The following is a 16,032-nucleotide window of genomic DNA, read 5'->3' as shown; positions in this document are numbered from 1 at the left end:
GTTACATGACAGAGGTCATGGGGGGATCTGAACCCCGGCCTCCATGGACGTTACATGACAGAGGTCATGGGGGGATCTGAACCCCGGCCTCCATGGACGTTACATGACAGAGGTCATGGGGGGATCTGAACCCCGGCCTCCCACTGGGGGAACCAACTTAACCCTTCATTATTAGGACAGGACATTTCATCTTGGGTCGAGGGTGGCGCTGTTTTTGAAGTTGTAGGCTGGGCGTCCTGAACTCATCACGAGAGCGAGAGTCCGACTCACCTCCGCTACACACACACACACACACACACACACACACACACACACACACACACACACACACACACACACACACACACACACACACACACACACACTTCATTTTGACTTTTTAAGTGGAAACACTGCCTTAGCTCGTGTGTGTGTGGTGTAACATTTAAATGTTCCCCATCAGACTTTTTATTTTGACTTTTTAAGTGGAAACACTGCCTTAGCTGCGTGTGTAGTTTCCTGGTGTAACATTTAAATGTATCCCCTGCTATGTCCTGACCACCATACAGTAGTTTCTGAAGTAGTTTCCTGGTGTAACGTGTAAATGTGTCCCCCCTGCTAGGTCCTGGTCGTGCCATGCTGAAGTAGTTTCCTGGTGTAACGTGTAAATGTGTCCCCCCTGCTAGGTCCTGGTCGTGCCATGCTGAAGTAGTTTCCTGGTGTAACGTGTAAATGTGTCCCCCCTGCTAGGTCCTGGTGGTGCCATGCTGAAGTAGTTTCCTGGTGTAACGTGTAAATGTGTCCCCCTGCTAGGTCCTGGTCGTGCCATGCTCAGGCCATGCTGAAGATCATCAACTATAAGGACGATGAGAAGTCGTTCAGCCGCAGAATCAGCCACCTCTTCTTCCACAAGGAGAACGACTGGGGCTTCTCTAACTTCATGTCCTGGAGCGTGAGTACCACACACACACACACACACACACACACACACACACACACACACACACACACACACACACACACACACGACATACATGTACAGACACAGACAACGTATTGACCTCCAGTGTGTGTATATATACATGTACAGACACAGTCAACATAATTGACCTCCAGTGTGTGTATATATACATGTACAGACACAGACAACGTCATTGACCTCCAGTGTGTGTATATATACATGTACAGACACAGACAACGTCATTGACCTCCAGTGTGTGTATATATACATGTACAGACACAGACAACGTCATTGACCTCCAGTGTGTGTATATATACATGTACAGACCCAGACAACGTCATTGACCTCCAGTGTGTGTATATATACATGTACAGACCCAGACAACGTCATTGACCTCCAGTGTGTGTATATATACATGTACAGACCCAGACAACGTCATTGACCTCCGGTGTGTTTTCAGGATGTGACTGATCCAGAGAGAGGCTTTGTGGAGGATGATCAAGTCTCCTTTGAAGTCTACATGTACAGGCAGAGCTCCTCACGGAGTGGCGTGAGTCTTGATTCCTCACTTCTCTCCTTCCCTCTTCTCTCTCCCCTGTTCTCTTTTCCTCTCTCCTTCCCTCTTCTATCTCATGTCCTCTTGACTCTGTCTCTCCCTCTCTGTGTTTTCTCTCTGTCCAGAGAGAGGCTTTGTCTGATCTCTCCTTTGTCCTCTCTTCAGACTCTCTCTGTCTGTCTCTGTCTGTCGTGAGTCTCTGTTCCTCTGTCTGTCTCTCTTCTGTCTCTCTGTCTCTCTCCTGTTGTCTGTCTCTCTGTCTGTCTGTCTGTCTCTTCTGTCTGTCTCTCTGTCTGTCTGTCTCTGTCTGTCTGTCTGTCTCTCTGTCTGTCTCTCTGTCTGTCTCTGTCTGTCTGTCTGTCTGTCTGTCTCTCTGTCTGTCTCTCTGTCTGTCTCTCTGTCTGTCTCCTTCCCTCTCTCCTCTGTGTGTTGGGACCATTGGCCAGTTCACCAGATGTTTGGAAGAACGAGAACACAATACCTCGACCCAGTTCTATTCAGCGGTGTGTCTTGAATTAGAACTATCTTATTAAAAACATGATTTTTAAGAATGTTTTATTTCTAGTGACCTGACCATAGATCCTGTGATCCTGACATCAATGTGTGGTTGTCAACTTACTCCTGTGTAGTTGGGTTTAGAGCAGGGCTGTCCAACCCTCTTCCTGGAGTTGACCACCCCTGGGTTAACCCCTTGCTCTCCTGTGTGTGTGTAGTTGGGTTAACCCCTTGACCTCCTGTGTGTGTGTGGTTGGGTTAACCCCTTGCTGTCCTGTGTGTGTGGTAACCCCTTGTGTGGGTTAACCCCTTGCTCTCCTGTGTGTGTGCAGGTGGGACTCCAAGAAACACACCGGCTACGTGGGTCTGAAGAACCAGGGAGCGACATGTTATATGAACAGCCTCCTACAGACCCTGTTCTTCACCAACCAGCTGCGGAGGGTCAGTGAGACAACTAACTACCACTCTGTCATACTACGCTCAAGTGTGTTTACCACCCCTCTCCTCTGTGCCTACCAGGCGGTGTATTTGATGTCTATACAGGGAGACGACTCTTCTGAGAGGGAGAGTGTTTGTGTCTAAACCCCCCCCTCTCTCTCCTGTACCAGGCGGTGTACATGATGCCTACAGAAAGAGTGTTTGTGTGTCTAACCCCCCTCTCTCTCTCTCCTGTACCAGGCGGTGTACATGATGCCTACAGAGGGAGAGTGTGTTTCTCTCTCTCCTGTACCAGGTCGGTGGTGGTACAGCTGTGAGGGAGAGTGTCTAACCCCCTCTCTCTCTCCTGTACCAGGCGGTGTACATGATGCCTACAGAGGGAGACGACTCGTCTAAGAGTGTTCCGCTGGCTCTACAGAGGGTTTTCTATGAGCTGCAACACAGCGACAAGCCCGTCGGCACCAAGAAACTCACCAAGTCCTTTGGGTAGGCGCCAGGACCCCTCAGCTAGCAACGCTGCAGGACAAATCAGATGACCGACCGATCGATCGATTAATCAATGAGACTGGAAAAGGGACTACCTGATTTTTGTCTGAGAAACGGCTGTTTTCATTTTCCGTTTCTACATGTTTTGCTACGGTGTGCTCTGAGTAGTGACTACAGGGACCCTGGTAATACGTCATGTTGTCCTGATTACGTGATGCTTTGCATTGTGGTCCGTTATGGGTCAGTGATTAAAACATGGTGGTATTGTGACAGTAGTTGACTGTGAATGTGTTGTTTATAACATGGTGGTATTGTGACAGTAGTTGACTGTGAATGTGTTTATAACGTGGTGGTATTGTGACAGTAGTTGACTGTGAATGTGTTTATAACATGGTGGTATTGTGACAGTAGTTGACTGTGAATGTGTTGTTTATAACATGGTGGTATTGTGACAGTAGTTGAACGTGAATGTGGTGTTTATAACATGGTGGTATTGTGACAGTAGTTGACTGTGAATGTGGTGTTTATAACATGGTGGTATTGTGACAGTAGTTGACTGTGAATGTGTTGTTTATAACATGGTGGTATTGTGACAGTAGTTGACTGTGAATGTGTTGTTTATAACATGGTGGTATTGTGACAGTAGTTGACTGTGAATGTGTTGTTTATAACATGGTGGTATTGTGACAGTAGTTGACTGTGAATGTGTTTATAACATGGTGGTATTGTGACAGTAGTTGACTGTGAATGTGTTTATAACATGGTGGTATTGTATTGTGACAGTAGTTGACTGTGAATGTGTTGTTTATAACATGGTGGTATTGTGACAGTAGTTGACTGTGAATGTGTTGTTTATAACATGGTGGTATTGTGACAGTAGTTGACTGTGAATGTGTTGTTTATAACATGGTGGTATTGTGACAGTAGTTGACTGTGAATGTGTTTTTATAACATGGTGGTATTGTGACAGTAGTTGACTGTGAATGTGGTGTTTATAACATGGTGGTATTGTGACAGTAGTTGACTGTGAATGTGTTGTTTATAACATGGTGGTATTGTGACAGTAGTTGACTGTGAATGTGTTGTTTATAACATGGTGGTATTGTGACAGTAGTTGACTGTGAATGTGTTTTTATAACATGGTGGTATTGTGACAGTAGTTGACTGTGAATGTGTTGTTTATAACATGGTGGTATTGTGACAGTAGTTGACTGTGAATGTGTTGTTTATAACATGGTGGTATTGTGACAGTAGTTGACTGTGAATGTGTTGTTTATAACATGGTGGTATTGTGACAGTAGTTGACTGTGAATGTGTTGTTTATAACATTATAACATGGTGGTATTGTGACAGTAGTTGACTGTGAATGTGTTTTATAACATGGTGGTATTGTGACAGTAGTTGACTGTGAATGTGTTTATAACATGGTGGTATTGTGACAGTAGTTGACTGTGAATGTGTTTATAACATGGTGGTATTGTGACAGTAGTTGACTGTGAATGTGTTTATAACATGGTGGTATTGTGACAGTAGTTGACTGTGAATGTGTTGTTTATAACATGGTGGTATTGTGACAGTAGTTGACTGTGAATGTGTTGTTTATAACATGGTGGTATTGTGACAGTAGTTGACTGTGAATGTGTTGTTTATAACATGGTGGTATTGTGACAGTAGTTGACTGTGAATGTGTTGTTTATAACATGGTGGTATTGTGACAGTAGTTGACTGTGAATGTGTTTATAACATGGTGGTATTGTGACAGTAGTTGACTGTGAATGTGTTGTTTATAACATGGTGGTATTGTGACAGTAGTTGACTGTGAATGTGTTGTTTATAACATGGTGGTATTGTGACAGTAGTTGACAACATGGTGGTATTGTGACATGTTGAATTTTTGTTTATAACATGGTGGTATTGTGACAGTAGTTGACTGTGAATGTGTTGTTTATAACATGGTGGTATTGTGACAGTAGTTGACGTTCAGGAGCAGTAGTTGACTGTGAATGTGTTGTTTATAACATGGTGGTATTGTGACAGTAGTTGACTGTGAATGTGTTGTTTATAACATGTGTGTGTATTGTGACAGTAGTTGACTGTGTGTGTGTGTGTTTATAACATGGTGGTATTGTGACAGTAGTTGACAACATGTTGTTTTCTCTGCAATGTGTGTGTGTGTGTTAGTTCAATAGTGTGTGTGTGTTAGTTCAATGTGTGTGTGTGTTAGTTCAATTTATAAGGGCTCTGAATTTAATCATGTTCTTTGCACTCACGTGTGTTTAGGAGCACCAGACCAGATCTGAAGTTTTGTTTATGTTTATTTTGTCTTTAGGTTTTGTTTACAGCTGAAAACACAATATTTTTGTTTATAGACATGAGGTAGTTGACAGTAGTTTAGACTGGTACAATTATATTCTTTATAACATGTGCATTGTTGATTTGGTCACAAGCTGAAATTGACTGAGCTGTTTGAATTGTATACCACCAGGAAATGATGGAGCGATTTCTGACATATTGACTTTAAATGGATTGAGATGCAGCCTATTTTGGGCCTATATGAATTCTAGCTACTTTTGAAGCAGGTTGAGATCTAGAAACTAATATGTAACATTATAAATACATTAGTTTATTATAAAAGTTTTTTAAAAAGGTTGATGAAAAATACATGCCATTGCAATTACAAAATAATATGTGGAATATGAGACCGTTTCTGCGTTGTGTAAAAGCACAATTATCCTATTGAGAAGCGTTCCATTGAAAATGGTACACTGTCTCTTTAAGAAAAAAGTCTGGTTTGAGGATGACATGCAATATGTCTGTCATTACTATGATCCTTGATCTCCTGAAGAAGTTTACTGCCTGTCTGAGTCTCCAGATGTCTGGATAGACTAAAGTTACCAGGTTATTAACTAGCTAGCCAATGACCTGACTGAATATCGTTTAACAACCAGGTTATTAACTAGTAGTTGAACATGTGAAAGTTACCAGGTTATTTATAACAATGACTGAACATCGTGTGTTACCAGGTTATTAACTGCTAGCCAATGATAACATGGTGGTATTGTGACAGTTATTGACTGTGAATGACCTGTTTGATAACATCGTGGTATTGTGACAGTTAGTTGACTAGTGCCAATGACCTTGACTGAACATCGTGTAAAGTTACCAGGTTATTAACAGCTAGTTGACCTAACATGACTGAACATCGTGGTATTGTGACGTTACCAGGTTATTAACTAGCTAGCCAATGACCTAACACTGAACATCGTGTAAAGTTACCAGGTTATTAACTAGCTAGCCAATGACTGAACATCGTGACTAAAGTTACCAGGTTATTAACTAGCTAGTAGTTGACCTAACACGACTGAACATTGAGTAAACAAATGGTTAACGATGTTTTAACATGCTCTGACAGAACGGTCCGTGAATGTGGTGCATGAATGGTAAATGTGGGTTCCCTGTCAATCCGCTATAGGAAGATTAAAAGGCTGCTGGTTAGAACCAAGGTGTTTTCACTATGGTAATGGGTCAGATCTATTGACCTGGTTGGGTTAGAACCAAGATGTTTTCACTACAGTAATGGGTCAGATCTTTGACCTGGTTGGGTTAGAACCAAGATGTTTTCACTAGGGTAATGGGTCAGATCTATTGACCTGGTTGGAACCAGTTAGAACCAAGATGTTTTCACTGTAGTACTGGGTCAGATCTATTGACCTGGTTGGGTTAGAACCAAGATGTTTTCACTAGGGTAATGGGTCAGATCTATTGACCTGGTTGGGTTAGAACCAAGATGTTTTCACTAGGGTAATGGGAGATCAGATGTTTTCACTATTGACTGGTTGGGTTAGAACCAATATGTTTTCACTACAGTAATGGGTCAGATCTATTGACCTGGTTGGGTTAGAACCAAGATGTTTTCACTATAGTAATGGGTCAGATCTATTGACCTGGTTGGGTTAGAACCAGGGTTAGAACCAAGATGTTTTCACTATAGTAATGGGTCAGATCTATTGACCTGGTTGGGTTAGAACCAGGGTTAGAACCAAGATGTTTTCACTAGGGTAATGGGTCAGATCTATTGACCTGGTTGGGTTAGAACCAGGGTTAGAACCAAGATGTTTTCACTGTAGTAATGGGTCAGATCTATTGACCTGGTTGGGTTAGAACCAAGATGTTTTCACTAGGGTAATGGGTCAGATCTATTGACCTGGTTGGGTTAGAACCAAGATGTTTTCACTGTAGTACTGGGTCAGATCTATTGACCTGGTTATTAACTAGTTAGAACCAAGATGTTTTCACTAGGGTAATGGGTCAGATCTATTGACCTGGTTGTTAGAACCAAGATGTTTTCACTACTGTAATGGGTCAGATCTATTGACCTGGTTGGGTTAGAACCAAGATGTTTTCACTAGGGTAATGGGTCAGATCTATTGACCTGGTTGGGTTAGAACCAGGTTATGTTTTTATAACTACAGTAATGGGTCAGATCTATTGACCTGGTTGAGGTTAGAACAAGATGTTTTCACTATAGTAATGGGTCAGATCTATTGACCTGGTTGGGTTAGAACCAAGATGTTTTCACTAGGGTAATGGGTCAGATCTATTGACCTGGTTGTTTATGAAGATGTTTTCACTAGGGTAATGGGTCAGATCTATTGACCTGGTTGGGTTAGAACCAAGAACCAAGATGTTTTCACTAAAATGGGTCAGATCTATTGACCTGGTTGGGTTAGAACCAGGGTTAGAACCAAGATGTTTTCACTATAGTAATGGGTCAGATCTATTGACCTGGTTGGGTTAGAACCAAGATGTTTTCACTATAGTAATGGGTCAGATCTATTGACCTGGTTGGGTTAGAACCAAGATGTTTTCACTAGGGTAATGGGTCAGATCTATTGACCTGGTTGGGTTAGAACCAAGATGTTTTCACTAGGGTAATGGGTCAGATCTATTGACCTGGTTGGGTTAGAACCAAGATGTTTTCACTGGGGTAATGGGTCAGATCTATTGACCTGGTTGGGTTAGAACCAAGATGTTTTCACTAGGTAATGGGTCAGATCTATTGACCTGGTTGGGTTAGAACCAAGATGTTTTCACTAGGGTAATGGGTCAGATCTATTGACCTGGTTGGGTTAGAACCAAGATGTTTTCACTAGTAATGGGTCAGATCTATTGACCTGGTTGGGTTAGAACCAAGGTGTTTTCACTACAGTAATGGGTCAGATCTATTGACCTGGTTGGGATTAGAAACCAAGATGTTTTCACTATAGTAATGGGTCAGATCTATTGACCTGGTTGGGTTAGAACCAAGATGTTTTCACTAGGGTAATGGGTCAGATCTATTGACCTGGTTGGGTTAGAACCAAGATGTTTTCACTATAGTAATGGGTCAGATCTATTGACCTGGTTGGGTTAGAACCAAGATGTTTTCACTATAGTAATGGGTCAGATCTATTGACCTGGTTGGGTTAGAACCAAGATGTTTTCACTATGGTAATGGGTCAGATCTATTGACCTGGTTGGGTTAGAACCAAGATGTTTTCACTAGGGTAATGGGTCAGATCTATTGACCTGGTTGGGTTAGAACCAAGATGTTTTCACTAGGGTAATGGGTCAGATCTATTGACCTGGTTGGGTTAGAACCAGGGTTAGAACCAAGATGTTTTCACTAGGGTAATGTGTCAGATCTATTGACCTGGTTGGGTTAGAACCAAGATGTTTTCACTACAGTAATGGGTCAGATCTATTGACCTGGTTGGGTTAGAACCAAGATGTTTTCACTAGGGTAATGGGTCAGATCTATTGACCTGGTTTAGGGTTAGAACAAAGATGTTTTCACTGTAGTAATGGGTCAGATCTATTGACCTGGTTGGGTTAGAACCAAGATGTTTTCACTAGTAATAGACCTGGTTGGGTTAGAACCAAGATGTTTTCACTAGGTAATGGGTCAGATCTATTGACCTGGTTGGGTTAGAACCAAGATGTTTTCACTACAGTAATGGGTCAGATCTATTGACCTGGTTGGGTTAGAACCAAGATGTTTTCACTATAGTAATGGGTCAGATCTATTGACCTGGTTGGGTTAGAACCAAACCAAGATGTTTTCACTAGGTAATGGGTCAGATCTATTGACCTGGTTGGGTTAGAACCAGGGTTAGAACCAAGATGTTTTCACTAGGGTAATGGGTCAGATCTATTGACCTGGTTGGGTTAGAACCAGGGTTAGAACCAAGATGTTTTCACTGTAGTAATGGGTCAGATCTATTGACCTGGTTGGGTTAGAACCAAGATGTTTTCACTAGGGTAATGGGTCAGATCTATTGACCTGGTTGGGTTAGAACCAAGATGTTTTCACTGTAGTACTGGGTCAGATCTATTGACCTGGTTGGGTTAGAACCAAGATGTTTTCACTAGGGTAATGGGTCAGATCTATTGACCTGGTTGGGTTAGAACCAAGATGTTTTCACTATAGTAATGGGTCAGATCTATTGACCTGGTTGGGTTAGAACCAAGATGTTTTCACTAGGGTAATGGGTCAGATCTATTGACCTGGTTGGGTTAGAACCAAGATGTTTTCACTAGGGTAATGGGTCAGATCTATTGACCTGGTTGGGTTAGAACCAATATGTTTTCACTAGAATGGGTCAGATCTATTGACCTGGTTGGGTTAGAACCAAGATGTTTTCACTATAGTAATGGGTCAGATCTATTGACCTGGTTGGGTTAGAACCAGGGTTAGAACCAAGATGTTTTCACTATAGTAATGGGTCAGATCTATTGACCTGGTTGGGTTAGAACCAAGATGTTTTCACTAGGGTAATGGGTCAGATCTATTGACCTGGTTGGGTTAGAACCAAGATGTTTTCACTAGGGTAATGGGTCAGATCTATTGACCTGGTTGGGTTAGAACCAAGATGTTTTCACTAGGGTAATGGGTCAGATCTATTGACCTGGTTGGGTTAGAACCAAGATGTTTTCACTACAGTAATGGGTCAGATCTATTGACCTGGTTGGGTTAGAACCAAGATGTTTTCACTGTAGTAATGGGTCAGATCTATTGACCTGGTTGGGTTAGAACCAAGATGTTTTCACTAGGGTAATGGGTCAGATCTATTGACCTGGTTGGGTTAGAACCAAGATGTTTTCACTAGGGTAATGGGTCAGATCTATTGACCTGGTTGAACCGTTAGAACCAATATGTTTTCACTACAGTAATGGGTCAGATCTATTGACCTGGTTGGGATAGAACCAAGATGTTTTCACTATAGTAATGGGTCAGATCTATTGACCTGGTTGGGTTAGAACCAAGATGTTTTCACTACAGTAATGGGTCAGATCTATTGACCTGGTTGGGTTAGAACCAAGATGTTTTCACTATAGTAATGGGTCAGATCTATTGACCTGGTTGGGTTAGAACCAAGATGTTTTCACTATAGTAATGGGTCAGATCTATTGACCTGGTTGGGTTAGAACCAAGATGTTTTCACTATGGTAATGGGTCAGATCTATTGACCTGGTTGGGTTAGAACCAAGATGTTTTCACTATAGTAATGGGTCAGATCTATTGACCTGGTTGGGTTAGAACCAAGATGTTTTCACTAGGGTAATGGGTCAGATCTATTGACCTGGTTGGGTTAGAACCAAGATGTTTTCACTAGGGTAATGGGTCAGATCTATTGACCTGGTTGGGTTAGAACCAGGGTTAGAACCAAGATGTTTTCACTGTAGTAATGGGTCAGATCTATTGACCTGGTTGGGTTAGAACCAAGATGTTTTCACTAGGGTAATGGGTCAGATCTATTGACCTGGTTGGGTTAGAACAAAGATGTTTTCACTGTAGTACTGGGTCAGATCTATTGACCTGGTTGGGTTAGAACCAAGATGTTTTCACTAGGGTAATGGGTCAGATCTATTGACCTGGTTGGGTTAGAACCAAGATGTTTTCACTAGGGTAATGGGTCAGATCTATTGACCTGGTTGGGTTAGAACCAATATGTTTTCACTACAGTAATGGGTCAGATCTATTGACCTGGTTGGGTTAGAACCAAGATGTTTTCACTATAGTAATGGGTCAGATCTATTGACCTGGTTGGGTTAGAACCAGGGTTAGAACCAAGATGTTTTCACTATAGTAATGGGTCAGATCTATTGACCTGGTTGGGTTAGAACCAGGGTTAGAACCAAGATGTTTTCACTAGGGTAATGGGTCAGATCTATTGACCTGGTTGGGTTAGAACCAGGGTTAGAACCAAGATGTTTTCACTGTAGTAATGGGTCAGATCTATTGACCTGGTTGGGTTAGAACCAAGATGTTTTCACTAGGGTAATGGGTCAGATCTATTGACCTGGTTGGGTTAGAACCAAGATGTTTTCACTGTAGTAATGGGTCAGATCTATTGACCTGGTTGGGTTAGAACCAAGATGTTTTCACTAGGGTAATGGGTCAGATCTATTGACCTGGTTGGGTTAGAACCAAGATGTTTTCACTGTAGTACTGGGTCAGATCTATTGACCTGGTTGGGTTAGAACCAAGATGTTTTCACTAGGGTAATGGGTCAGATCTATTGACCTGGTTGGGTTAGAACCAAGATGTTTTCACTAGGGTAATGGGTCAGATCTATTGACCTGGTTGGGTTAGAACCAATATGTTTTCACTACAGTAATGGGTCAGATCTATTGACCTGGTTGGGTTAGAACCAAGATGTTTTCACTATAGTAATGGGTCAGATCTATTGACCTGGTTGGGTTAGAACCAGGGTTAGAACCAAGATGTTTTCACTATAGTAATGGGTCAGATCTATTGACCTGGTTGGGTTAGAACCAGGGTTAGAACCAAGATGTTTTCACTAGGGTAATGGGTCAGATCTATTGACCTGGTTGGGTTAGAACCAAGATGTTTTCACTAGGGTAATGGGTCAGATCTATTGACCTGGTTGGGTTAGAACCAAGATGTTTTCACTAGGGTAATGGGTCAGATCTATTGACCTGGTTGGGTTAGAACCAAGATGTTTTCACTAGGGTAATGGGTCAGATCTATTGACCTGGTTGGGTTAGAACCAAGATGTTTTCACTATAGTAATGGGTCAGATCTATTGACCTGGTTGGGTTAGAACCAAGATGTTTTCACTAGGGTAATGGGTCAGATCTATTGACCTGGTTGGGTTAGAACCAAGATGTTTTCACTAGGGTAATGGGTCAGATCTATTGACCTGGTTGGGTTAGAACCAGGGTTAGAACCAAGATGTTTTCACTATAGTAATGGGTCAGATCTATTGACCTGGTTGGGTTAGAACCAGGGTTAGAACCAAGATGTTTTCACTATAGTAATGGGTCAGATCTATTGACCTGGTTGGGTTAGAACCAAGATGTTTTCACTATAGTAATGGGTCAGATCTATTGACCTGGTTGGGTTAGAACCAAGATGTTTTCACTATAGTAATGGGTCAGATCTATTGACCTGGTTGGGTTAGAACCAGGGTTAGAACCAAGATGTTTTCACTATAGTAATGGGTCAGATCTATTGACCTGGTTGGGTTAGAACCAAGATGTTTTCACTATAGTAATGGGTCAGATCTATTGACCTGGTTGGGTTAGAACCACTATAGGGGTTCTATTGACCTGGTTGGGTTAGAACCAAGATGTTTTCACTAGGGTAATGGGTCAGATCTATTGACCTGGTTGGGTTAGAACCAAGATGTTTTCACTATAGTAATGGGTCAGATCTATTGACCTGGTTGGGTTAGAACCAGGGTTAGAACCAAGATGTTTTCACTATAGTAATGGGTCAGATCTATTGACCTGGTTGGGTTAGAACCAAGATGTTTTCACTAGGGTAATGGGTCAGATCTATTGACCTGGTTGGGTTAGAACCAAGATGTTTTCACTATAGTAATGGGTCAGATCTATTGACCTGGTTGGGTTAGAACCAGGGTTAGAACCAAGATGTTTTCACTGTAGTAATGGGTCAGATCTATTGACCTGGTTGGGTTAGAACCAAGATGTTTTCACTAGGGTAATGGGTCAGATCTATTGACCTGGTTGGGTTAGAACCAATATGTTTTCACTATAGTAATGGGTCAGATCTATTGACCTGGTTGGGTTAGAACCAGGGTTAGAACCAAGATGTTTTCACTGTAGTAATGGGTCAGATCTATTGACCTGGTTGGGTTAGAACCAAGATGTTTTCACTAGGGTAATGGGTCAGATCTATTGACCTGGTTGGGTTAGAACCAGGGTTGGAACCAAGATAATTTGGCTGGGCAGAGATGCAGAGTTTATTTTATTTTTCTTTAGGTAGACCCAAAGGCTTTCTTTAGTTGCAAAACAACCCAATCAAAACAGAAAGCTCTCTTGAACGTGTGGAATATGCCAAGTCTGTTGGGCCAAAATCAATTATGCCCTATCGTATAGATAATAGAACAAAAATGAACTTTAGTTGAGGACACTACATCACCACACTCCCCTCTTCTTTAGTTGTGGACACTACATCACCACACTCCCCTCTTCTTTAGTTGAGGACACTACATCACCACACTCCCTCTCTTTAGTTGTGGACACTACATCACCACACTCCCTCTCTTCTTTAGTTGTGGACACTACATCACCACACTCCCCTCATCTTTAGTTGTGGACACTACATCACCACACTCCCCTCATCTTTAGTTGTGGACACTACATCACCACACTCCCTCTCTTTAGTTATGGACACTACATCACCACACTCCCTCTCATCTTTAGTTGTGGACACTACATCACCACACTCCCCTCATCTTTAGTTGTGGACACTACATCACCACACTCCCTCTCTTCTTTAGTTGTGGACACTACATCACCACACTCCCTCTTCTTTAGTAGAGGACACTACATCACCACACTCCCTCTCTTCTTTAGTTGTGGACACTACATCACCACACTCCCTCTCTTCTTTAGTTGTGGACACTACATCACCACACTCCCTCTTCTTTAGTAGAGGACACTACATCACCACACTCCCTCTTCTTTAGTAGAGGACACTACATCACCACACTCCCTCTCTTGCTCTTGGTCCTCATCTTTATAAGTCACCTTGATTTATCACCTGTGTGTTTCATCAGTTTCTTTATGATAATATTTAGTGAACTACATGACAGCCAAAGCAAAGGGTTATAGTAGTACAGTAGTAGACTATAGATGCATGATGGGCTGGGCACGCCCTGAGCTAGCGAAGTGAACGTTACTGGAGCCAATTTGGAGCGGGCGAGAAGGCCGATGCTCCAGTCTTTGTAACCTCGCTCTGCAGTCCAGTCTTTAATCTCGCTCTGCGCTCCAGTCTTTGTAATCTCGCTCTGCGCTCCAGTCTTTGTAATCTCGCTCTGCGCTCCAGTCTTTGTAATCTCGCTCTGCGCTCCAGTCTTTGTAATCTCGCTCTGTGCTCCAGTCTTTGGGTAACCTCGCTCTGCGCTCCAGTCTTTGGGTAATCTCGCTCTGCTGTCCAGTCTTTGGGTAATCTCGCTCTGCGCTCCAGTCTTTGTAATCTCGCTCTGCGCTCCAGTCTTTGGGTAATCTCGCTCTGCGGTCCAGTCTTTGGGTAATCTCGCTCTGCGGTCCAGTCTTTGGGTAATCTCGCTCTGCGGTCCAGTCTTTGGGTAATCTCGCTCTGCGGTCCAGTCTTTGGGTAATCTCGCTCTGCGGTCCAGTCTTTGGGTAATCTCGCTCTGCGGTCCAGTCTTTGTAATCTCGCTCTGCGCTGCAGTCTTTGTAATCTCGCTCTGCGCTGCAGTCTTTGTAACCTCGCTCTGCGCTGCAGTCTTTGTAACCTCGCTCTGCGCTCCAGTCTTTGTAATCTCGCTCTGCTGTCCAGTCTTTGGTCTTTGTAACCTCGCTCTGCGCTGCAGTCTTTGTAACCTCGCTCTGCGGTCCAGTCTTTGTAACCTCGCTCTGCGTTCCAGTCTTTGTAATCTCGCTCTGCGTTCCAGTCTTTGTAATCTCGCTCTGCGGTCCAGCCTTTGGGTAATCTCGCTCTGCGGTCCAGTCTTTGTAATCTCGCTCTGCGCTCCAGTCTTTGGGTAACCTCGCTCTGCGCTCCAGTCTTTGGGTAACCTCGCTCTGCGCTCCAGTCTTTGGGTAACCTCGCTCTGCGCTCCAGTCTTTGGGTAATCTCGCTCTGCTGTCCAGTCTTTGGGTAACCTCGCTCTGCGCTCCAGTCTTTGTAATCTCGCCCTGCGGTCCAGCCTTTGTAATCTCGCTCTGCGCTCCAGTCTTTGTAACCTCGCTCTGCGCTCCAGTCTTTGTAATCTCGCTCTGTGGTCCAGCCTTTGGGTAATCTCGCTCTGCGCTCCAGTCTTTGGGTAATCTCGCTCTGCGCTCCAGTCTTTGGGTAACCTCGCTCTGCGCTCCAGTCTTTGTAACCTCGCTCTGCGCTCCAGTCTTTGGGTAATCTCCGCTCTGCTGTCCAGTCTTTCAACTGTTCCTTCCATAATGTCTGTGTTTCGCCCTGCGGTCCAGCTCCTGGAATCTCGTTGAGTCAAAATGAAAGGCACTGCGTGGCTCCAGCCTTTGAACCTCGCTCCCCAAACTGTTCAGAGGAAAGATGGCTGGTGCGCTCCAGCCTTTGGGTAACCTCGCTCTGTCGCGCTCCAGCCTTATCCAGTGTAATTGTTGTCTCTCCTGTCCTCCATCCAGTGTAACTGTTGTCTCTCCAGTCCTATATCCTGTGTAACTGTTGTCTCTCTCCTGCCCTATATCCAGTGTAATGTGTGTCTTGTGTTCCAGTCCTGGATCCAGTGAGAACAAAATGAAAGTCACCTCCAGTGAACTATCCCCAGTGTTCAGAGGAAAGATGTCTCTCTCCATTCTATATCCAGTGTTACTGTTGTCTCTCTCCAGTCCTATATCCAGTGTTACTGTTGTCTCTCTCTGTCCTATATCCAGTGTAACTGTGTGTCTCTCACCTGTCCTATATCCTGTGTAACTGTTGTCTCTCTCCTGCCCTGAATCCAGTGTAACTGTTGTCTCTCTCTCCAGTCCTATATCCAGTGTTACTGTTGTCTCTCTCCAGTCCTATATCCAGTGTTACTGTTGTCTCTCTCCAGTCCTATATCCAGTGTTACTGTTGTCTCTCTCCAGTCCTATATCCAGTGTT

At 43.3% G+C, this 16,032-nt stretch overlaps 1 pseudogene; it reads left to right on the top strand.

The window, feature by feature from the left end:
- LOC124020926 overlaps positions 1–16,032 on the top strand; it is a 77,914-nt pseudogene that overhangs the window by 16,486 nt on the left and 45,396 nt on the right.

Source organism: Oncorhynchus gorbuscha, unplaced genomic scaffold, assembly GCF_021184085.1.
Source record: "Oncorhynchus gorbuscha isolate QuinsamMale2020 ecotype Even-year unplaced genomic scaffold, OgorEven_v1.0 Un_scaffold_987, whole genome shotgun sequence".
Classification (NCBI taxonomy): Eukaryota; Metazoa; Chordata; class Actinopteri; order Salmoniformes; family Salmonidae; genus Oncorhynchus; species Oncorhynchus gorbuscha.
The sequence above is the reverse complement of the archived record's forward strand: the minus strand, read 5'-3'. Positions and strand labels throughout refer to the sequence as shown.